Below are 23900 nucleotides of genomic sequence, written 5' to 3'. Positions count from 1 at the left end.
GTTGAATTGTGCCTTTCACCAGTATGTAGTAACTGTCTTTGTCTTTTATTACTTTTGTTGGTTTAAAGACTAAGTTATTGGAAATTAAAACTGTCACACCAGCTTTCTTTTGGCTACCATTTGCTTGAAATATCAAGTTCCATCCTTTTATTTTCAGTCTAAATGCATCTTTCCCGGTTAAGTGAGTTTCCTGAAGGCAGCAGATACTTGGTTTGTGTTTTTTTATCCATTGGCCCAGTCTATGTCTCTTGAGTGGGGAATTCAGGCCATTGACATTTAGTGGGAGAACTGATAATTGGGACAGATTTCTGTTTATCTTATTGGGTAGAATGAAATATGCTTGGCATAGCACTTGGTAACTAACTGGTAGATACTCATTTAATAAACAGCAGCTCCTATTTCTGCTGCTGCTACTAATACTACTAGCATTTCACTCATACTACTAGTATGAGTGAAATTTGCACTTGTGAGATTAAGATGCCTTACTGCTTAGTGGGAAATGCTTCTCCTTCCTGTTTTAGGGGGATGGGAGCATTTTCATTAGTAGACCTGAAGTCTGCTGGGAAAAGTGATTATATCTGGGGGTGGTCAAAGTTTCTACCACTGTTTTTGCTAATGTTTGTAAAACAGAGATGTCAAGGAAGTTCGATATGATTCAAAACCTTAAATAAAATGTTCAGAGAAGTTGAAGATTATAAAACAGAATTTATTCATTATGGATTGTTTAAAAAATTTTAAAATCCTGAAAATCTTCACTTTTCTTTGCAGGTGGAGGCATAGGTTAAATCCTGTTTTCTGAACTTCTTCACCTAATGGATTAACTGAGTGAGTTTTTTCCCCTTTTTATCCTTCACTCCAGAGGTACTGGGCTCATTTTTAAAAGCTAGATGCATACTTATGCAGATGAAAGACATCACGATCTTGTTTTTTCAACATCATTTAGAAAACAAACTTAACTTCAAATGGCACACAAGATCACCCAAATCGGGTCTTGGGATTCATCCAGTCTCCTACCATTAACACTAGGATCTGCTGGCTGAAAAACTAGTTATTCTAGTGGACAATGGGTTTCCTGGCAGTGTTTGATATGATGGAAAAACCAGGCAAATATTTGTGTTGGTCTTTACTGTTTATAAAGTGTTGGTAGCATACTTTATCTCACAGATTCTAAGGACGTCTCATAGAGTCCTCTCCCTCTTACTTGCAGGTGAAGAAACTGAGTCTGATAGGTCAAGGGACCCGTGTTAGTTAGTTTTATGTCATCTTGACAGCATCAGGGGATGCCCAGATATCTGGTTAAACATTATTTCTGAATGTGTCTGTGAGGGTGTTTCTGGATGAGATTAGCATTTGAGTTGGTGGGCTCAGTAAAGTAGATTTCCATCTCCAATGTGGGTGGGCATTACCCAATTTGCTGAGGGCCTGAATAGAATACAAAGGTGGAGGAAGGAGGAGTTTCCCTCATTTTTTTTCTGCCTTGTTGCTTGAGCTGGGCCACACCATGTCTTGTCTTCGTGTGCCTTTGGCCTGGGATTTACATCATTGGCTCCCCTGGTTCTTGGGCTTTCAGATTCATACTCAATTGCAACACTGGCTTTCCTGGGTCTTTTCTTGGCCTCCATAATCTTGTGAGTCAATTCCTCATAATAAATCTCCTTCTACATCCTGTTGGGCTCCGTTTCTCTGGGAAACCCTAACACAGAACCCATACCAAGCCACCCTTCTATTCAGAAGGGCTTCAATGCAGTCTCCTTAAACTATACCTTAGAGATAGGTTGCCTTAGAACTTGGGTGGGGAACACAGTTAAAAATTACTCACAAGGATGAGAAGTAGCTAAGCCCTCCTGAAAATATAGTATATCTATGTGGGACTGACCTGAGGGAACATGAACCCAATCACCCTGTTGGAAGAATGTGCCATTCCCTCAAAGAGCTCTTGGAGTTGTCAGGGTATATGGCTCAAGGGCGCTAGATCCAGAAATAAAAGGCTCTGTGATTCCTCATCTAGGATTCTTTCCACTAAATCTTGCTGCTGACTTTAAACACAATCTTGTTCCTTATGGAGATGTGCTGCTTAGTTCATCCCTTCTCGTTTGGTTTTCTTGTATGGCTGGTTATTTAGGATTTCCCCTGAGAAAAAGATGTTAGACATTCATGTTCTCCTTGACCTTCTGAAAATGCACATGGATTTGGGTTGTTTTTCCTTTTTGTTTCACCACCCTACTAGGCCGAGAATTCTTTAGGGGTGGGAAATTGTGGCTGCCATTTTAAAATTATAAAACTCAAAGAGTTTTATCCCTGATGGGGACCTTAAAAATGCACGTGATTACTTGTTGCTGATGGCAGTTTTCCAGAGGTAAATGGGTGGGTGGGGGACTTTGAGACAGTACCAGGAATTCTAAATAATGAGTGCCTCTGGCCTTCAAGGCTTGAAGACTGCTCATTCTGGAACCTTTTATGTGTCCTTATAATAACCAGTTGATGATTGACCATGCATATGAAGAGAAAGATTAAAGATTTCTTACCAAAAACTTTTGGCCTCAACTTCTGGCATATATTACATTTACAACAGCCAATTATTTGAATAAATGTTAAATGTTAAGAAATGGGCTTTGGTAACATTTCTTACTCCATCTTGGTCAGGCAACTAAAAGTGCATTTTTGAATCCTCATGGCATTGGCATTTTTCATTCTTCCACTGGAGTGCTGCCTTTCAATAACAGAGAACTCCAGGAGGGGAGCCCTTGTAATGGGATCAAGCCACAGAGACAGACATCTGCTTGGAAGACTCAGGCTCATCTCTCATTTCCCCAAAGCACTTCATCAAGGTTAAATAAGAAAACATTTGGCTTCCACTTCTATGCCTTGAACTCCTAAAACTATCCTGAACTATGTAATCACGTTTTCTTGCTAACTTAGGGCGAAGTGTGGATCAGGTGTCTCTGCTTTACCTGGCCTGGATGATGGTAATAATCAAGTTCAACACTTAATTGTCCAGTTTCTCTTTGCCTTTGTGCTGTTTAGACAGAATTTCAGAAATCTTATAAAGTCCCAGCCATAAATAAAACAAGATTGCACACAGGGGCACAGAAAATGCAACATTTATGAAGCCCCAGATGCAGAGCAGAGGGAATTCAGAGTGAAATATTTAATTACTTCATCATTGAAAACTAATTGCCAATTGGGGAGTGTTTTCATTTGTGGAACATAGATTGATTAGCAGGATCACCAAAGTTCCAGTTTCCTTACTACTGATTACATCTTTCACAGAAGAAAAATGGGTTAGTTTTAACAAGCTCAAGTCAGACTAGAGACAAGCAGGGTTACCAAAGAGTGATTGCACAGGATTAGTGTTATTCAATAGGAGAAGGGGTATTGAGTTCAGATTTTTTTCCTGATAGACTATTAGAGATAAATTTTACATTTGGGATTTACTTTTCTGTAATAGGTAAGGTTGTATTTTTCAGTCAGGAAGTTACTTGGTTTGTTCCATAAAATGTTTCCATCAATGTTATATAACGTTCAGTGACCTGGAACCCTGAGGCAAAGTTTTGTCCCAGATACTGGACATAGATATATTGCTTAAAGACCAAGTTTGGAAAATTAGGCCCTCTGTAGCAACTTTTCTAATACCGAAATATAAAAGCTGTGGCTTTCTCATGATGGAGCTTCCTGATCAACAGGAGTGAGACTCTAACGGGGCAGAGCTTTCTGAGGGGACTTTTCTTGGCAGGCGGGTGGAGGTGCATTGTTTGGCTTCCGTATACCCTGGCTTGCTTCTCCTTCTCAGGAGATCTTCCTGTTACACGGGTGTCTTTCTTGTCCTTGTCGACTCTGCTCTGCAGAAAGATGGATTTAAGTCAGTGTGGCTCCTGATCTCTCTTTAAGACAGAAAGTAATTTTAGGACCCAGTCTGCAGGTTGGCTCCTAAAATGGCTGTGCAGGCCATCGGCATGGAGGTTCTTGCTGTGGGCAACATTAAGAGGTGGCCTGACATTAAGAGGTGGCCTGACACAGTAGGAGGAATGCTGGAGAAGGGCCGGAGACTTGCGTTCCAGGTCTGGGTCTGCCACTTTCTACGTGTCCTCGGGTACATGAATTGATTGTTGAGTTCATTCCTTGTGGATTGCCTGTGAGGATCATATGAGATAGGGAATGGGCCCGGGCACTGAAAGGCCTAAAGTATTGTTCAGATTAAAATGATTATTTTAATTGCATTGGCTACTAAGATCAATCGCTTGGATGCTACAAGTGGTGATTTAGATATGCCTTACAAAAATTAGTTCTGCCTAATTTTACTCCATACTGGAATTGGGGTTTCTACTTTGAAATGGAGACAAACATCTAAACTCTAGTCCATGAGCCAGAGTGACTTCCCTCCTGGCCAACGTACTCCTTTGACGGTTGAGCCCGTGCCAAGACTTTCCTAGAACAGCAAGAGCCCTCTGATGTGATTGCTTGCTCTGGCGTCAATGACAAGTTTTGGAATCACTTGCCTCTCACCCCTCCTGTCCGCAGTGAGTTCCCTACTCAGCTGGCTTGGTGGATGTCCCAGAGCTAGCTATGGATGGCCCCAGATGAGCCCATGACCTCTCTTAAAATGGATGACCTGTGTGTGATGTATGCAATAGAATCACTACCGTCTCCAGGAAGGAACTTAAACTTGAGGGTTTTACACAGTCCTCGGGTTAAGACTCTTTCAGGACTTAGAAATTGATGGAAATTCAATTCAGGGGCTCCAGAGGGACGGCCTTGGAGGAGCAGACAGGACAGAGATGTTGAATCACTCCCCAGTGCCTCACTTTGCAACTTTGGCCCCACAGCAAGGCAGAGATTGCTGCCGGACACTGTAGCCCAGTGTCAAAATAGAAATGTTTAAAGGAGATGAAGCCACAAGACAAATGATTTAAAAAACACAGAAATTTTAGAAATTAAAGGCTTAAAGAAACAAGTGAATAACAGAGGAAAGTCTTAAAATTTAGAAAGACAAGAAATGAAATGTTGGAATATTTAAAAAGAACATTGTTATAAAAAGAGAGGAAATTAAAGCGATTAAAATAGCTAAAGATAACTTAAAAGTTAAAAAGAAATTTTGGCAAAACAAAAAACAAAAAAAAGAGAAGCAAAGAGATATTAAGAGATTTGGAGAAATAACAAAAACGTAAAACTGAAGAGCTGAAGGGAAGAAACAGGAAAAAATGGAAATCCAAAAGTAAAAGTTTTGATAGACATTAAAACATGTAAAGAACACTCAAAAGACAAAGAGTACTTTAATAAATGCAAAAAGAGGCAAAATATAAACTTTTTAAAAAAGTGCCTCAAAAAGTGACAAACTCGTCCAAATTTTTATGACTCTTAAACAGAGGCAATCAAAAAAAATTCTTTTTAATGGTGAAGTATTTACAAATTCTGACAGAGTCCTGGGTATTTGTCTTCTGAATATTTGTGGTACATTTTAAAGGAGATTCTTAAATAAGATTCCTTTGGGCTGGGAGCATTGGCCTCTTCTCTCATTTTTGATAGAGAAATTTCAAATTTTCTTAGGTTTCTGTAATGCACTATACAAACATAAGGTCAGCATGAGTTTCTTAGGAGATTGCCTGCCGAAGGGCTTTTGTGTGGAAATTCTGGACCCCTTGGGCGGGGGGTAGAGAGATATCACTCTAGTTCTTGGTTCTAGCACGGCAGAGGTATCTTAGTAAAGGAAGAGCTATCAACTCTTGAGGACTTATTATGTGCCTGGCAGCACAGCTAGACAATTTACATCTCATTCAGTCCTCACAACAGCATTATGAGATAGGTTCTGTTAATATTCCAGTGTTACCGTGAGATTTATCTAGCCCAGTTAAATCATATATCCACGTCCCCCAGCTTTTCAGCACTGAAGCTGGCACTGAAGTCCAGCTGTTGACTCCAAAGTCCAGCTGTTCTTAACCCCTGCCCCTCCTGCCTCCCATCTGCCTGCACTGCCTCCAGGGGCCCAGCATCTGCCTTGGTCCCAAAGAGCAAAATCGCTTTCTTTGACAGCAGTAGCTTGTGCTGATGGTCCTCTTTAATCACCAGCTATAATTGGACAGTAACACGTGCACTTGTCAAAGGTATTGGGACGCATCAGCAGGTGATGACACAATGACAAGTTCTCCAAATGCCCATTGCATTTGCTGGTCGGGGAGGGCTGGCGATGGACTGTAAACTCCAGGAGGGTGGGGGACACATTTTTCTTGATTTCTGTCTGGCTTACCTTGAGCTTGGCACCTCACAGAGCCATGATTTCAATAAATAAAAAAGGTGATTTGCTTCTGCATTTACTAATTAGATCAAAGGGACAAACCAAACGTGTTTTTGGTGACATAAAGATGATGTCAATCATGTTTCCTCTTTTTCTTCCTTCTTACCCTGCTCCTTGAAGAGTACTGAGGTGAAGCCTACCTTGGGTCTTCTATAGCCTATTGGTGAGGGCAGTGGGCTCAGTTCTTTAGAGAAGTCACATTCACAGAGCAAAGGGGTGGGGACAACACTCCGATGTGTGGTGTGGGGCATCCTGAACAGCACTGCTGCCCAGAAACCTTCCTCCTTCAGGACATCCCGCCACGAGAATCCCTCCTTTGGTTAAGTTCCTGTTTCTAGGAAACTGATAATAATAAGCAAATATGTTATCAGGAAGGAAACACATTAACTTACCTGAAGCCTCTGACACTTGACTACTGGGTAGCTGGTGACACAGATAACAGGATCCTGATTATTGGTAAATAAGGGGGAAAGTAGAGGTGGAAGAGGGGGAGAAAAGGTCTTGAGGGTGGAGATCCCAGGATGGTGGAAGGAGGAGAGTATCATTGTCTGTCTGCCACGTGGCTTTGCTTAGGCACCGCCATCTCCTAGAGGACTGTTGGCTGTGGTTTGCTCACCTCTGCATTTCCCCTGCATCAGCTTCAGGGCCTGACATGGAGAAGAAACTCCATAAACTGAGTGGGCATTCTGGTTGTTGAATGAATGAAGGAAGAAACAGGTAGGCTTCACCTGCCTTGATTCTGTCGCTATGGAGAGTGAGCATGAAAGGATCACCAGGAGGCTGGGCACGGTGGCTCACGCCTGTAATCCTAGCACTCTGGGAGGCCGAGACGGGCGGATCGCTGGAGCTCAGGAGTTCGAGACCAGCCTGAGCAAGAGCGAGACCCCATCTCTACTAAAATTAGAAAGAAATTATCTGGCCAACTAAAAATATGTATAGAAAAAATTAGCCGGGCATGGTGGCGCATGCCTGTAGTCCCAGCTACTCAGGAGGCTGAGACAGTAGGATCGCTTAAGCCCAGGAGTTTGAGGTTGCTGTGAGCTAGGCTGATGCCACTGCACTCACTCTAGCCCGGGGCGAAAGAGTGAGACTCTGTCTCAAAAAAAAAAAAAAAAAGAAAGGATCACCAGGAAAGACTAGATCAGAAAGGAGAAAACATAGCAAGTGTTACTGAGCACGGAGCCAGTAGGCAGCGCTGTGTCAGGCATGGCAGAGAATGTAGACACACGTGGAGCCCCGTCCCGCCCTTAGGGAGCTTCCTGGGCAGCTCGGGTGACAAGTTACATCGTAAACAAGGAACATGGTTTAAAAATATGTGTGTTTTTACCTCACCAGTAATGCGAGAAATAGGTATCACATGCTTCCTGACATGCACGAGGGCACATCGTCACTCCTGTGGTATGCTGGCCAGAAATGCATCACCTGAACCTAATCAGGAGAAAACATCAGAGGAGCCCAAATTCAGTTGTCTTCAAAAATGTCAAGGTCATGCAATGTGTGATCCTGGATGGGATCCAGGAAAAACAGTTATAAAAAACAACTCACAAAACTTTTGCTATAGAGGCTACGAGTGAGATAATTAACAAAATGTGAATATGACCTGTAGCTTAGGTAATAATACTGTATCAATGTTAATTTCTGATTTCAATAATTTTACTGTGGTGGTACAAGAGGATGTCCTTGTTTTATGATATACAGAGGTATTTAGACATAAGAGGGCATTATGTTTGCAGCTTACTCTCAAAGGGTTGAGAAAAATGTAAATATGTGTGTGTGTGTTTAGAGAAAGAGAGAATGATGAAGTAAATGTGCTAAAGTGTTAACATTTGGATAATCTAGGTGAAATATATATAGGAATTCTTTATACTATTTTTGCAACTTTTCCATAAGTTGGATTGTTTGATTATTTCAAAATAAAGACTTTAAAAATACATGTGTACATATATACATTCCTATACTCCTGCATGGATGAGAAGCAGTATAGCACAGTGGTGAAGAACACAGGCCAGACCTTCTGGGTCCAAACCCTGCCCATACCACTTGTGAGCTGTGTTACTTTTTACTTAAGCTCTCTGAGCCTGAATAACACTGGATCACACTGGTGCCTACATTGGCTGGTTGTGAGAGTTAAATGAGTCAAAGCCTGTGATGAGCATAAAACAGTGCAAGCACGTGATGAGGATGCACTAAGTGTCAGCTCTTATTACACAATATGGGGCCATATATAATTACTAACAATTAGTAATAAGGCATGTGGTATATACACGTTTGTTGACCTACTGTGTTATGTTTTCAAATAATTTACATATTTATTACATTAGTCACATGAAGTATAATGGCAAGAAATATTGCCCCCATTGTATAGATGTGTAAACTGAGACCAAGAAAAGTCATGAAAATTACCTAAGGCCCCACAGCTAATAATTGGTACAACCTTGAACTGATCCCAGGTGTTCTGACAACTAATCCTAGAGGAAATTCTTTTCTACAGGTGTGGCCAGTATCATTTTTCCCACTTGCCTTCTTTTAAACTCTTTGAGTGAGGAATTTCCTGGGACAAAGTGCATTCATGGGCCTTCCTCATCTGCGTTTTTGTCCATTTATCAATTGTCAAAAGCTGTTGTGTGTATGTTTGGCGGTGGGAGAGGAGGGGAAATGTAAGCCTAGATTCTCCCAGAGATTACTGACTGGTTCCTTGAACCAGATTCAAAAATAGTTGGCCAGTCTCTGATCCTGAGGATGAACAGCCTCCCTGTCAGGGGAAACTCCATGCTGCCTTTTGAGAGGCCTTAGAATACAATGTTTGGGCATCTTTATGTAAATGTTGTATGTTCTGTCTGTATCACAGTACATGATGGTATGAGTTATAGCAAACACTTATGCATTCTGGAAGCCGATGATTCTGTTTAGAAAGAGTCTTAAAGTCCCCTTAGACTTCAATCATTATCTCTCTTAAAAAAAACAGAAAACCAACAGGAGTTTTCTGAGAAACAGCCTTCATCTGGACTTCAGAGGGCCCAGAAACCAAATTCCTGCCTCCCTGGGTCTTATGATCTTCCGTGGGGCCTCAGCCCGACAGATGTTATTACTATAAACCATCTCTGGCAGCCTCGGATGGAAAGGGAAGCACCTCTCAATTTGTCAGGGATAATAATAACTTCCCTGTATTTGCTCACTGCTTTATAATTTGTACAGCTTTGTATTAGACATGTCTATTGATTCTCTCAACAAGCGTGTGTGCTTCGTGGGAGAGAGGCTGCCATTCCCACTGGGCAGATGATAAAACCAAGGCCTCTTAGATAAACAAATAACTTGCAGGCCAACGCCAGAAGGTAGGACCCCTGGGTCCAGAACCAATACTATTGACTGACACCATCTCTCTAATCCTTACCTCTTTGTTTTGGAGGTTATTTTATTTTTTGACATTGCTGGTTATGAATTATCTACATGTTTATTTACCGCCACGTATTCATTCCAGCCTGCATCGTCCTGCCATCCTTTCATGCATTTCTGGGTTATCTCACCAGCTATAAGTCTGCAAGTGCTCAGAGGATGTGCAGATCCTCAACTAGTTGCTTAAAAAGAAGGAAAATTGTGAGAATAAATCTGCCATGGATATCACAAAATGCATAATAAACCAATAGGAATGGTTCTGAATGTTAACTCTTGGCTTACAATTTATGGAGAAAAGCCTTCTGCATCTGCATATCTCATTGACAGCTGAAAATGTCTTCATTCATTTAATTATAGTGGCCATTGACTTTTGGTCGGATGCTAAGCTCTCCCCGCTTCCTTCCTCATCTAGGTGAGAGCTTGCATGTTTTTAGCCCATCAGTTTTAGGAAGGGAGGTTAAAGATGAATTCTACACCTTTCATCACTATGACCTCTTAAGATCTGAGTTGAATGGGGCTAATCTGATACTCACACTTCCTACCTTACTATGACAAGAAAAGAAAATGTTTTTGAAAGCCTTTTTGGATTGCAGCCTGTTCCTCAGATACAAGATGGTACCATGGTAATGATAATGCTAAAGACAATAAAAATTGTTTCTGGGGGACAGTTGCTTCTCTCATGCTTCCTAAGTCTCTCATAAATGAGAAGAATAAGCGCAATGGATAGAATAGTAAATGTCCTATAAATAGTGAATGAATGAATTGAAAGGAACTATAAATTACTCCTTTAAAGTATTTCTATTGAATCAAGACGTTTACTCCCGTAAACATTTCCTTAGCAGGTACTAAAATGAGAGGCCTTTATGTTTTTACCACTAACATATAGCATATAGAAAGCCTTCTACTCCTAGTCATTCTTTAAAATGAGGCTCAGCTATCACCTCCTGCAGGAAGCCTTCTTGGACTCACCACTCCTCCTCAACCAGGCTGGAAAAAATGGCCCATCTCTGTTGCTATAATGTGTGTGCTTATTTCTATTGCACGTATGGTGTTGTAATCACCTGCTTATGTGCTCTCTTACCCTCTAGATTGTATCTTAATCATCTTTGCCTCCTAAATGTCCAGTGCAATTCTTGGCATGTTATTTTTGCCTTAGGAAATGTTTTCTGAACGCATGGCCAAACATTTACCAGTTCAAACAAGGTTTGGCTTGTAAACACAATGGGGATTGAGGTCAGGGAAATGTGGTTCACTTTTGCCATAAAGTGCTTACATATTGCACACTCAAACACAGTCCTTCATGATTTTTCAACCTCTTATGTGATTATCCCCACAAAAACCCCATGGACTAGAAAGGGCTATAATGGTAGTAGTTTGGGGCAGTTTGATATTTTCTTTACATCAAGCCTGGCCTATTTTCATCATGAGAAAGAAAGACAGGAGGAATCAGAAGATGGCCCCTTCCCCAGAAAGTCTTCAAAAATCCTGCCTGGCCTTTGGGACTTCCCACCAGTGTATGGAACATAAAGAATCTGTATAATATGGGCATATTTGTACATTTTTTAAAAGATTAAACATGATATAGTACTAGAATTGAGCATGGGAGATTGAAGCCCTGGGTTTTATGCTTTCCCTTGCTACAGGGGATGGAAAGAATATTGTTTCTCCTTAAAATGATTTATTTAAATGGGTAGGTTAGAATTCTACTTAAAACCCAGTATCTGAATGCACCTGTTTAAGTCAGCTTCTTGTTCTCCCAGGTATTTAGGCATTGAATTTTCCCCATTAGGAGAGTGATTGACACTGTGGTCCTTACAATAACACATGATTATAACTCTGCAAATGGCAATTACATTCAATGGAAACCAGATGTTGCCTGGAATTTGACTCTCTTGGTTTCTTGGTGAAGTAGATGAATTTGTAAAGTAGAAAACCACAATCATTACTCAGATGGACTGTACATGAATTAATGACATAATATCTAAATCATATATGGTTGAAAATAATGATTAACTTAAACTATCAAGATAAGCTAATGAAAAACAGACTCTTAAAAAATTAAAGATGTGTTTTCTTCAATATATATTTTATCCATATGCTAATAACAAAACCAGACTTGTTTTTATGTCTCTTCAGCCCAAGTAAGAAAAAAATTGTTCAAAAAGAAGGTCTTCTTGGCGGTTAACATTAGGGAGAAAGTGAACAACTATGATAGTTTTTCTTGGCTGGTGAATTTTCAGAGTGTCTGAAATCAATCTTTTAAAAATATATTGTTGTTAAGGACAGTTAGCAGTGTTTTATGCTGAATTACACAGAGACAGTATATTTTTAAGGACACGTTTGGCATGCAAAATATCAGCTTTATATGCCTGTGCAAAGCATAACCTGTCAAATACAACTTCTTTTCCTCTCCCCATTTCTCTCCAGAGCCTGTGTGCAAATGTATGTGTGCACACGCATGCATGAAGGCACACACACACACCCCATGATGCCTCAGGCCAGGAAGGCAAGTCAGCATTCCACATAAACCAACACTGTCCCTTGAAAATCTCGGCCTTTGGTTAGCAACCGCCTAAGTGGTTAAGTTTGCAAACTTTGGCCCATCATTTCCACTGTCATGAATTCTCAATGACATCATCACTGTAAAATTAGGAACTCTCTTTCTTTTCCTGCAGATGTGAAAGTTTGACATTGCATTCCATGGGCCCGTGCCACATTTCATCAGCGTTTTTCCTTCGCTTTCTCCAAAGCCTGTGGCCGCATGTGGCGCGTAGATTGCCAGTGCTGTTTGGGATCTGATATCAAATGCTGCTACCTAATCCCAGGCGGCCTTCCACAGCCCACACCTGCAGCTCATTGAATCCTCCTGGAGTACAAAGGGCTGATTTACAGCATGAAGGATCCAGGCACTGGTTGCAGCTGGGGCTCCAGCAGGAAAAGGAAGTTGTTCATCATCTTGTGTGCATTTCATTAACAATAGTGTACCCGATATGTAGCTTATAGAATAATTTCAAATCACTGACAGAGAGCATTATGGCATTTGGCACTACTAGGAAAAATACTTCAGGATGGGCAAATTAAACCTGAGCGTGAGGTTTCTATGCGACCCTCTGGAACTGTATGCACTGATTTACACTAGGTGGGTTAACCTTGTGATATTTTCTGATTTCTTGGGCATTTTCCCATTTCTCTTTTCTTTCCCTTTGTCTTTGAAGCATCCCTGGGTAGAACTGGGATATCCTTAGCTTTCTGTTCTTTTCATGTATTAGCAACCAAGAGCTTAGAGTAACCTGCACTAAGCACAGTATTTAGAAACCAGCCACATGAGGAAATGTCTGAGTGGCTGGTGAGATGGGAGCCCCAGAGCAGAATGTGTCACAGAGTGTGTGTCTCTTTTTCATTTGAGTCCTGTTGGCCGTAGACGTGAGTGAGTCCCCATCAGACACTGAGATTTCAGAGCTGACTCGCCTGGACTGTGGGGAATTAAAAAATGGGAGAGTCTTATTCTTTATTCTATCACTATGCCTGGCTGTGCAACTATTTTACTATTGACGTCCCTTTACCCAAGAAATGCCCTCATAGTGGAAATGCCACGAGGGTGATGATGATGAGTGAAGATGAAGGAGGAGACAAGGGAGTGAGTGGCAGACCTGAGGAAGACTGTCTTCTGGGCAGGGTTCCCATGGCCTTCAGACAGCCTCTGTGCTGGTCTCTTCCAGGGCCACGCTGTCAGCCGCCAGCTGGGACATCCCACCTATTTCCAGAGAAGGCTCCAATTGCTCGGCCTTCCAGACCCTTCCTGGTTGTATCTTGTAGGTCCCAGTTGAAGGATCTTTTAGGGAAGTGGAATGCCTTAGGTTACCTTGAAACAAAAATGCCCCAGGAGCAATGGCTCTCTCCCAGTTTGGGCCCAAGCCCCACATAGGCAGAATGGGCAGAAATGGGCAGAATTCAAAGGCAAAGACTTATCATGGCAGTTTTAACTTCAACTGTTTTCTAAAGAAGGACAAAGCCAATAAAAATTGCCGTTCTCAAGGGGGAGGGAGGAGGGTAAGAAAAGCAAATTTCTTTTCACTCTGTAATGGTAAACAAACTCCGCTCGGAGCAGTATCTGATGTGGCCATGCGGGGCCTGCTCTCCCGTTTCTATTGATGTGTCAAATGTATCCCTTATGTGCATCATGGTTTGAAAATACTTCTGCTCACTGGGTTCAGGAAATCAATAAGCTTTTATGATTCTTTGCTTGTTTCACATAATTTCTGATTTCAAAAGAAACTCTGGATTGTGCCTTATTATGTTTATATATTATGCATTTTAAAAACCAATAGTTCTTCCAAGGCTTTCCCAAGCATTGTTGTTGGAGTGTTTTTTGATTTCAACTCTTTTTTTTTTTTAATTTCTTTCTTTCTTTCTTTTTCTTTAACATAATGCTAATGATTACGAGGCTTACACATAAATTGAAGCCGGATTTATAAAATGCAATATAAAAATCCTTGGGAAGGAAGAGAAACATAACAAGCTATGAAACTATGTTAGCCTCTTTCAATGTTGGAATGACTACAAACAAGGACGTTATGACCAGGATGTGTGACGTTTCCCAGGTTAGGGGCTTTGGCTCCTAGGCAAGCTGCCTTAAGACAAGCTGTCCTGCATTCCTTGATTTCTCTGAAATACAAATCTAATTGCAGATTGGAACATATCCATTCGCTTAGTCTGTAAAAATAATTTTCCCTGAATATTTACCCAAAGCGCATTATTGCTTATACAGTTGTGAAAAGCATTTAGCACTTTATAATCCTATATTTGCTCCTATGTGGGCCTGGGAGTGTACTCTCCTTACAAAATTCACAAATGCCTAGAAGGCTAACAATTTTTACAAAGTGTTCCTCGTGGAAAACATCTGGACATTTTCCAGAATGGCATTCCAGATGTTATAGTTTTAGCAGTCACAAAAGTGCACCGCACACTGTGTGTGTATGTGTGCACGTGTGTGTGCGTGTGTGTGTTTTCCTGGTTCTACATAGTATGTTACTTATACATACCCAGCTCTCTTTACTCTACCTCTGGAACATTTTATGTTTGAATTGTTTAATATTTCACTTCTGGATAACTCTGCTTTCAGGGCAATTTCACATCTGCAAGGAGGGGAGTATGATGTAGACTACTACTGTAACCAAATATGCACTGGGAGAAGGGATTTTTAATTGGTATTTTAAAATTGAATTTTTTTCACTGTTGGGTCAGAAAGAAGAATAAACACTGGGCGAGAGAGCCCTGGATGCATCATCTGCATGGGGAGAGGACAGCTGCCTTCCCTGACCCAAATTCTACTTCACAGAGAAGAGACGATCCCCCACCCTCCGCAGCTGCAGGGCGCTGGGTAGAGAGTGAGGACAGGGGCAGGACAGGAGCAGACAGGTCACAGGATGTCCTTTCAAACTGCCAAATGCTGCTCAACTGGGAGAAATTCAGGAAAGCACAAGATCCAAGTCACTGCTCCTGGATCTTTCTCTTCCCCTCCGCTCCTTCCCTCCCATCTTCAAGAGAGGGGCCCTTTCCATAGCAACAGCCGGTGGGAGCTATAACAGCCCAGAGAAATTCAGAGAAGAGACTGGCCTCTGTTCCAGAACCAGCTCCTCATGGGTCCTGCCTAATGTGAAGTCTCCTTCTCATGACCAGGGCAGAGGACAGGTGTGGAGGAGGAGGAGAAGGAGGAAGAGATGCACAGATCTGGGCACAGGCTGGAATGGACAGGAGAAGTCCCTGAGGTTCAGGCAGCCATCGGGTTGTACAGCAGTGAGCTGCTTTCATCCCGGGGAAGACAGATGAACAGAATCCATCTCCTTAACAAGCCAACCAGACATAATGAGAAGCTCCTCGGAGCTAAAATGAGCATTACATGAACCAACCTTGTTTTATATTATGAGTTCCCTTTTGAAGAGGTGGCAGACCATACTGGCAAGGAAAACAGCCTAAGCAAAGGACGGGCGGGCGATGAGGCTGATGGGCTGATGCCAGTGACGGTGATGGTGGGTCCAGTTGGTGGCTCCAGGCGACTGAAGCAGAAGAGAGGCCAGGGAGGCCGGGAGCTGGGGTGGGGAAGATGTGTGGGGCTACAGATTGTGGAGTGCCAGCCAGAGGTCAGGCTTGCTCTTGTGGGCTTGGGAAAAGGAGCAACATGGGGGACTTGGTCTTAGAGGAAAAGTCTTATCAAATAGGGGGTTGGTGGGAGGTGGGGAGAGAGTCCTCTCTGAGCCTCATTCAGCTCAGCCAACATTCCCCAGCACTTGCTCTGAGCAGGATGGAGGATCCCCAGTGCAAGGTGCCTGGTGTGTACCCTGGGAACTCAAAAGCTTCCCTGGCAGCCTTCTCAACCCTTTCAAGCTGCTGGGGTGTAGAGGACAGGCACACAGCAGAAACACAACCACCGCCTGGAGGCTGTGATTACCTACACAAGGCAGGGGATGCTCAGGAGGCTGATAGGAAAGTGATAAATTACTCTTCATAATTTTGGTTCTCCTATCTCTACTGCTGCAAAAGGTGTTTGCTCCAGGCATTCTGCCCAGGGAGTTTCTGAAGAGCCCCGGTTTGGCCTTGGGAAAGTCAGAATCAGGGATCCTTCAAATGAGAGGTCCTGGTCCCCAGAATGCCACTAGGAAGTGCCCAAACCCTTGGCTTCCCTGCCTGGCATCCAGCCACCACTGGGACCAATCCTCCCTCAGGCCCAGGTCTTGGTGCCCACAGTCACTTGGGCTCACTGCTGCTCAGAAAGAAGTTGCACCTTTGGCCTGTCCTGGTGACCTGTGTCCTGCGAAACCCTTTGGTCTTAGGCAAACCAAAACAGTTGGTCACTGTGTTTGAAGCACTTCCCCTTTGTCTCTATTTACCTTAAAGAGGAGGGCGGGATCTTCCCACCCTCTGCAGGGCTGCTGCAGCCCAGAACCTGTCTAGAGCTGGCCTCTGGGTGGGCCCTGACACCTTGAAGTCCCACACACTACTGGGAGATCCCAGCGGAGGAGTCTTGCTTCTGGGGGTGCATGCTCCTTTGGGAGGCACCAAGAAAGTACCCCCTAAATCTGATCCTTTCCTTGGCCTTCATAGCCTTGTCCCCCAGAATGTGGAGGAGATGGTTACTGGCAACTTGATCCAGGAAGCCAGGAGGGCAGTGTGGCACATTGGGAAGTGCTCAGCACCAAGCGGCTTCTGCTGCGTAACCTCTTCATGACTCAGTTTCCTCAACAGTGAAATGTGGATAGTAATTCTTGCCTCTCAGAGTTGCTGGTTATAGAGGCTTAATGCTCTGTTTGGCATGTATTACTAATTTCAAAAAAGTTTGTTTGTTTTCTGCCTCAGGGGACATGCAAAGTCATCATTCAAAGTAAAATAAACATCCATTGTCCAGCATAGGGGAAGAAGTGGCTTATGACAGTGACCCTCAGTGGCTTGTCACATTGCTGCTCCCCTTTCTCCCTGGGGTTCTGCTCTGCTCTCCAGGCTCAACATCTGCCTCTCCTCCTAGGGCCCTGTCCTCCCTCCATGTCGACGTCATCCGGGTGCTGTCCCTGACCTTGGCCTGCATCTCCAGGGCCAATATCATTCTTGTCTGTGGTAAAATGGGGCTACGATGGCCCCCAGGCCAGTCTCCACTCTACTTCTTCCCTTCACTGTTCTCTTAAATGCCACACAATTCAGCTTAATGACACCACAAACAGTAGAATCTCTCTCTCTCTCTCTCTCTCTCTGTCTCTCATACACGCACTCACACATCCAGTCAACAGCCGAGTTTAATTTATGCATATTTTTCAAAACCAGACCAGTTCTCATAGCCTCTCTTCTCTAAATAAGATTCCCTAGTAGATTTTCTTGCCTCTATTTCCATACCCCTCCAATCTGCCCCACACCCTTCAGTGAGGTAAGAGTTCTCTTCTAAAAACCCACATTGGACCATGCCACTTCCTAACTCAAAAACCTTCACTATAAAGGCTCACTTACTCAAAAACCTATACCCTCCTGCCTCCAAGTAAAGCCCAAATTGCTTACCTGGGCATCTAAGGTCTTCTCATTTGGGTTGTAATCTCTCCACTTCATGCCCCATCATTTCTCCCTCTTTCCTCTCCTTCCCTCTGTGCTTTACGGTGACACCTTGTGCCCTAATCCTTTGCTTCTAAGGTCCTTTCAGCTCTAAATGGCTCTTCTTGTCCCGTCCTTTAACACTCAGCTTGACTTGACCTCTTTTGCTCAGGTGAAATGAAAGCTATAGCATGGTGTGCATTCGTCTGTTGTAGTACTTAACACCTTGGGTTATTGGCTTTTGCTACCCCTGCACCTTCATTCTGAGAAACCATGCTTGATATCTTAAGGCAAGGGATATGCAGTTGAACAAATGAGCTGCACCCCAATGACAGATGGCAGAACACTCATGAACAGGCCACCATGGCCTGGATGCCATGAATTGGGTCACTCCAAGGGCCCACAGGATATGATCACAAGGATGATGGAGTGGACACCCCAGATCTTCAGAGCAGGGTTGGGAGACAGACTGGGTGCTAACTCAAAAGATGCTCTAGGTGGTAAGAAGTTCTCCCCACCCTCTTGGATGAGCTCTAGAGTGAACTTTCCAGGAACAGAATCCTGTCTTCTCAAAGACTCAAATGCTCTTATCATAATAGGTGTTTAGTTGACAATGAAGATAACCTGGGAAGGTTGAACTATATATAAGCATGTGGATATTACTTTGAAGCAAGATTTAAGGAACTGTGACTACATGTCTTTGTGTCTATTTCACTTAGGCAGTTTCAGGAACTGTAATGACAAAATTCAATCCTAGTCCTGCATATTTTTTTCAGAATAAAAAGGCTGGCATGCTAATGTTATAGCCAAACAAAACTGCGAGGTGACAGATAAAGGTATAGTAGATACACAAAGAGCCTTAAAGACTTCAACAAGTGGTTTCACAATATCCCTTCAGGTTGTAGGTGATGGGAGGGTATGGTGGAACTTTAAGGGGGTTCTTTACTTTGAACTTCACTCACCTGTTCATGCTAGGAGCCCTGTACTGAACAGTCAGAGTAAGCACATGGAGTTTAGAAGGATCACTATTGAGCTCTACTTCTCCAACATGCCAACACTGAAGGGCCCTTGACCAAGATAGAAATTCTGGAATTGGCCAAGGTTGACTTTCTGCTACATTAAGAATATAGCCCAGACCATATAACCTCAAATTATAGTTTGTTGTGATCATAGAACATAAATATATTGGATGGTAGTTCAAGATATTTGATAAAGTTGAAGTATTCAATAGTAAATTATTCACCTACAAACTTAAGGATGGATAAGTACTTCCAAATTATACTGCTCGCAGAAAGATGGGCCACAGTCATCAAGAATGGAACTTATTTATGGGAAATAACTTTAGAGATACTCTAGTAGGTCACTTTTATTTATGTATCAACTCACCAGAGCTGATTGTGTGTGTGTGTGTGTGTATCAGCCTTGAAAACCAATATACAATGAATAACTTTTTAAAACTGAGATATTAATTTCTAAAATTGAGTAAGTAGCCTTGGAATGTTTTTCTTTTCCAATATCTTGATGTTGCATATGGCTTGTGTTTGAACCAACTCTTTATTATTTTACATCCTCCTGAGCAGTTTGTCAATTGCTGTAGCTTCAGCATTCAGGTAAATGTCTAGCACACTCTAAGAGTAAGGTATGGATGTAAGGGTTCATTGTGTGGTTTACGAAATTTGTATACACCTAAATTTAGGTGTATACAAATTCAATGCACATCTAGAGGTCAATTGGGACATTTGTGCTTCTTGAGATCTAGGCTTCATAAGATCCCCCACTCCCATTTCAAGATTCTAGCTTGTGGAAGTTCAAATACCTCTCCCACTTTTCTGTGAACTCACATGGACATTTTAAAAAAATAAATTCATGGCCTATCCTATTCTCTGCTTTCTAGCCCTCTGCTTCTATGTCTGAAGACAGTTCTGTATTTTTGATGAGTGAGTAAGGTGATTCCTATGCTGGTATCTATAGCTCACATCTTTGCAAACATTGATATAAAGCAACTCAGTTTTCTGTATGTCTTGTTCTCAAATGTGCATTTCCAAAGGTGTTCAGCAGAGCCAAAGAGACTTCAGCTGAACATAACTTTCCTTCTATATAGCTCAGTTGGGGTTGATAAACCCCTTTTATTTTGTTATATTCATAAGACAAAACAGTATGCAAACAGTACCAAAGGGGGATTATAGTCAAGTCAATGTCATAAGAATTCAGAGGATGGAGAAACCGTCGCATGCCCAGAAGTGCATGGAAAGAATCTGAGCTGCCTTCCTAAGAGGTGGTGAGACTGAACTTTGAGTAACACACGGAATCCACCTTGAAGGAGGGAAAGGAAAAAAGAACTGCTTAGCTGTTGGGCAAACCATATGAACAAGATCTTGGGAGGTGGGCTTGGGGCAGCAAGAGCGGGATGTAGTTGAGGACCCCGAGGAAGCCAGCACAGCCTGGGGAGAGCCCTCGGTACTAGGAGGAGAAACAGTCACCTTGACATCACCGCTGGCAAATTCACAAAACATATTCTCTGTTTGAATTAGTGCCCCCTGCCTTTATAGACACATGACAGCAGTTTATAAAATGACTCCTCGGGGAGGGGGCTTTCCTACTTAGCTGATCCGCCGTGCCTGATGTTCTGCTAGGAAATCAGTAATACCTACTGATGGACGTGCTCTGTCCTATCCCCCAAGGCCTTATTTCAAGGCTTCTGAAAAGACTGTCTCTCCTTTTTTCCCCTCACCTCCACCTTCCTACTCCCAGCCTTTCTGAGTCTGTGATTCCCTGTTTCTCCTTCCTCTAGTTCTGTTCCTCCTGAGCCTTGATTAGAGGCAAACCTACAGAGCAGGCCCCTCGGGCAGCTGTCTTTCCCTCCACTCTTCCCTGAGCCGGGGCATCTGGTTCTCATTCTCTTCCTGATGCGTTGGTCTCCACTCTCCTCTTGCTCTGTTTATGTATGTATTATACTGCCTGTGGAAACTCCGCGCTCCTAATCAGTTCTGTAATAAAAGTAGCATTTGAAGGAAATCTGAAGAAGGTTAGATAGGTTGAGAAAAGCTTGGGTAGGAGTCAAGCCTTAACCAGAGCAATTTCTGTTTGCCAGAACCTTTCGAAGAAACCATTCTTGACCTCCATTCGTGGACAATCTTTGTGGAGACTTTTGGCCCCTGAAATAGGGTTCAAATTTATGTATGGACATGTGCATTCTTCTGAGGGGAGGATCTAAAGCTTTTATGATCCTCTCAAAGAGATTTGTGACCCCAAAGAGGTTAAAATCCACCATCACAGAGCTTTCTGTGTGGTTTTCTGTAGCAATCCTGTAGTTACTATAGGAAGCTGAAGCTTAGGTTGTGTGTTTGCCCAGGTCACTAAGCAGTGGGGACAGGAATGGAGCCAAGACAGGCTGAGTGCATGCTGTGAATCACCAGGTCACCTTGCCCCTCCAGCATGGGAGAGAGGTCTTCACATCACATTTCCTAGAAACACTTGTCACATGTTGACTGCTCAGGTGTGCAAATGAGAGTGGTTGAAGCACATGTGCTTTCTGTGCGAACTTGAAGTAGCGAGGGTCACTCGGAGCAGATGTTCACATCTCTCCTGAAATAAGGAGGTCCCGGGGAGCTTGTGGAAATCCTGATGCCTGCGTTACACCCCTGCCCAACCAGAGAGTTTGTGGAAATCTAGGGGTGGGACTCAGGCACCAGTATGTTTTCAAAGTTTCTCAGGTGATTCTTACATGCAGTCTGGTTTGAAAATCATTAGCATCTGGAATACTGCAATGAGATTGAGTGTGATTTAGAAAACTTGGGTTCTGGCCCCAGCTCAGCCACAAGCAAGCTCAGTGCATCAACCCTTTGTGGTTTCCCAGCCACAGGGCCCTGCTCAGCCTGGGTGCCCCATCAAGATTGGCCTTTCCTTCTCTCTCCTCGTCAAAGCCTTGTTCATTTTTCAAAGCCCAGCTCCTGGGACACCACCAGCTAGAAATGTCCTCTCCCTCCTCTGTTCCCTCAAAGCACTGCTGGCTCCTCCCTCCTGCAGCGAGCACCCTTGTTTGTATGACTCTCAACCTCCCCTCCTCGCGGCCACCTTTGAATCCCTCCCTGTCTCTCTCCTCCCTCCCCACCCCTGGGCCTGGCATACAGTAGTCACTCAGCAGATGTTTCTGGATGGATGGATAAATGAACACATGACTTTGAAGATGTCACATATTTCTGGGCCTCCTCCACCCACTTTTTAGATCAGTATCCTCACTGAAGTCATGATGCTTTTTGAGCCTCCAAAACTAATTTCTAGCACACTCGCAGGACCAGGATGTTTTTCTGGGATTCTTTTGGTTCTCCCACAGTGAAGGAGACATGGAAAGGAAAACAACTCTATTTACTTAATTCTAATTTGTAAGCAGTATTATTTACAAACTGCTGGCCACACAGAACTGAAGCGAGCTAATTTGTTTTTGAGGGCTCAATTATTCTTTGACTCTCAAGCTGCCATTCAAATGGTCCCCTTCCCAGCTTGGGCGTGTCTTGGTTTTAGTTGTTTCTGGAGCCACTGTTCAGGGGCATCTGTGTGCGGCTCAGCCTCCAGCCAGGGTGACCAGAGCCCGCCTCTCGCCTCAGTGGGCACCTTTGCTTCCCTTTGGGCATCTCTAATACCCTAATGCTCCTTCTGGGATTTTGTCAGCAGCCAATCCCGCCCCTGCTTTTTAAAGCCCCAGTTTGTTTTCAGTGTTCCCAAGGGACTGTATTGAGATTCTCCGAATGCACTTATTTTTAATTCATTGAATCAAACAGCATTTGGAAACAAGTTGGAGGTGGGCAGGGAGAAGGTGATATTCTCATAGAAGGGAAGAGAAATGCACAGGATCTTGGACCTAGAAGGCTGCAAGTCCCAGAGATGTGACTGTTTACTGAGATGGCTCTTCTTCTGCCTCTGGGAACTTAGCTTTACAATATGGTGACAGTCACAGTGGGAAAGAGTAATGATCACAAAGGGCCCAAAGGAGCAGGGTTTGGCCATTATCCTCACCAGCCTCTGGAACTTAACCTTGGAAAGGGCTATTATGCAGGGTCACCAATGAGATGCCAGCCTAGTGCTGGGACCCTAAATCTGGTGGAGCCTAGGAAAGATGGGTAAATCCTGCCTCCTCCGAATTCTAAGTGGCCAAAGTGCTGTGAGAATGAAGCTGCTGTTCCACACAGTTTGCTGGGCAGAGGGGGCCATGTCATCAGCCCTATTTAGCACGTGTGATGCTACACTGATGTAAACCTGATACTTGCTCTTCTAAATCCATCGCACACAAATCAATCTGGATTAGCCATGTTCTCTTTAGCATGAAATAATATCTGGATTTGGGGAATCTCCAATAACCATAAGTAGCCTTCCTCATGTAAACCTTAGTCTCACTTAAAAACACCAATAGGAATAATGACAATAATAACATTAATAATTAACCTTTATTGAAAATCTACTATGTGCCACACCCATGCTAAGTCCTTTGTATACATTCTCTTGTGTAAGCTTTACAATAAACCCTGTGAGATAGTTGCTTCCCTTATTTTGCAGATGAGGAAATTAAGTCTCAAAATAACTTGCCTGAGATCTGTATGATGATAGTGCGTGTTCTTAATCATTACTCTGCAAAGACTTCGTAAGCCGTCTCTATTGCTGAGAGGCTCCTACCTTCCTGAGGACTATGCTTAGGTTCAGCCCTTACCCTTTCTCTGTCTGCAGCAAGCAGTCATCATAGAGGCTGTTTTATTTTATTTTAAAATATTTTTCTCATGAGTTTTATAGGGTACTGCAAAAAGTCTTCTGGACAAGTGTTTGAGTCCCCCATTTCCATTGAATTGACCGATGAAATATACACACTTAGAGAAACCTGTATCAGCACTGGAGACCAGGGATGGATACTGGTCATAAGCTATAACGCCAAAGAATTTCTGAAATCTAGATGATAGGATTTGGACTGCAAAAAGCTCTGTGGAACATCCTAAGAGAAAACAGAGCATGTACGGGATTATATTGCAATGAGATAGGCAAGATCTTGACTTGCAGAGGTGAGCATTGAGGAGAATTCAGGCTCTGGGGGCATTCAGTGCACACGATTCCAATTTCACATTCTGTGAAAAGTGGAATTGGTTTTAGAATTGGCTCAACAAAT

The 23900-nt window shown here is 43.0% G+C and overlaps 1 long non-coding RNA gene across 1 annotated transcript in view; it reads left to right on the top strand.

The window, feature by feature from the left end:
• The first annotated feature begins 795 nt into the window (after nt 1–795).
• Nucleotides 796–23900, top strand: part of LOC123636420 — a 120662-nt gene continuing 97557 nt past the window's right edge. The window contains exon 1 of the long non-coding RNA XR_006734526.1: nt 796–825. This is a non-coding gene — a long non-coding RNA (uncharacterized LOC123636420). The remainder of the gene's footprint in view (nt 826–23900) is intronic.

The sequence above is a fragment of the Lemur catta genome, chromosome 4 (assembly GCF_020740605.2).
Source record: "Lemur catta isolate mLemCat1 chromosome 4, mLemCat1.pri, whole genome shotgun sequence".
NCBI classification, from domain to species: Eukaryota; Metazoa; Chordata; class Mammalia; order Primates; family Lemuridae; genus Lemur; species Lemur catta.
This window is presented reverse-complemented; position numbering and strand designations above follow the sequence as displayed.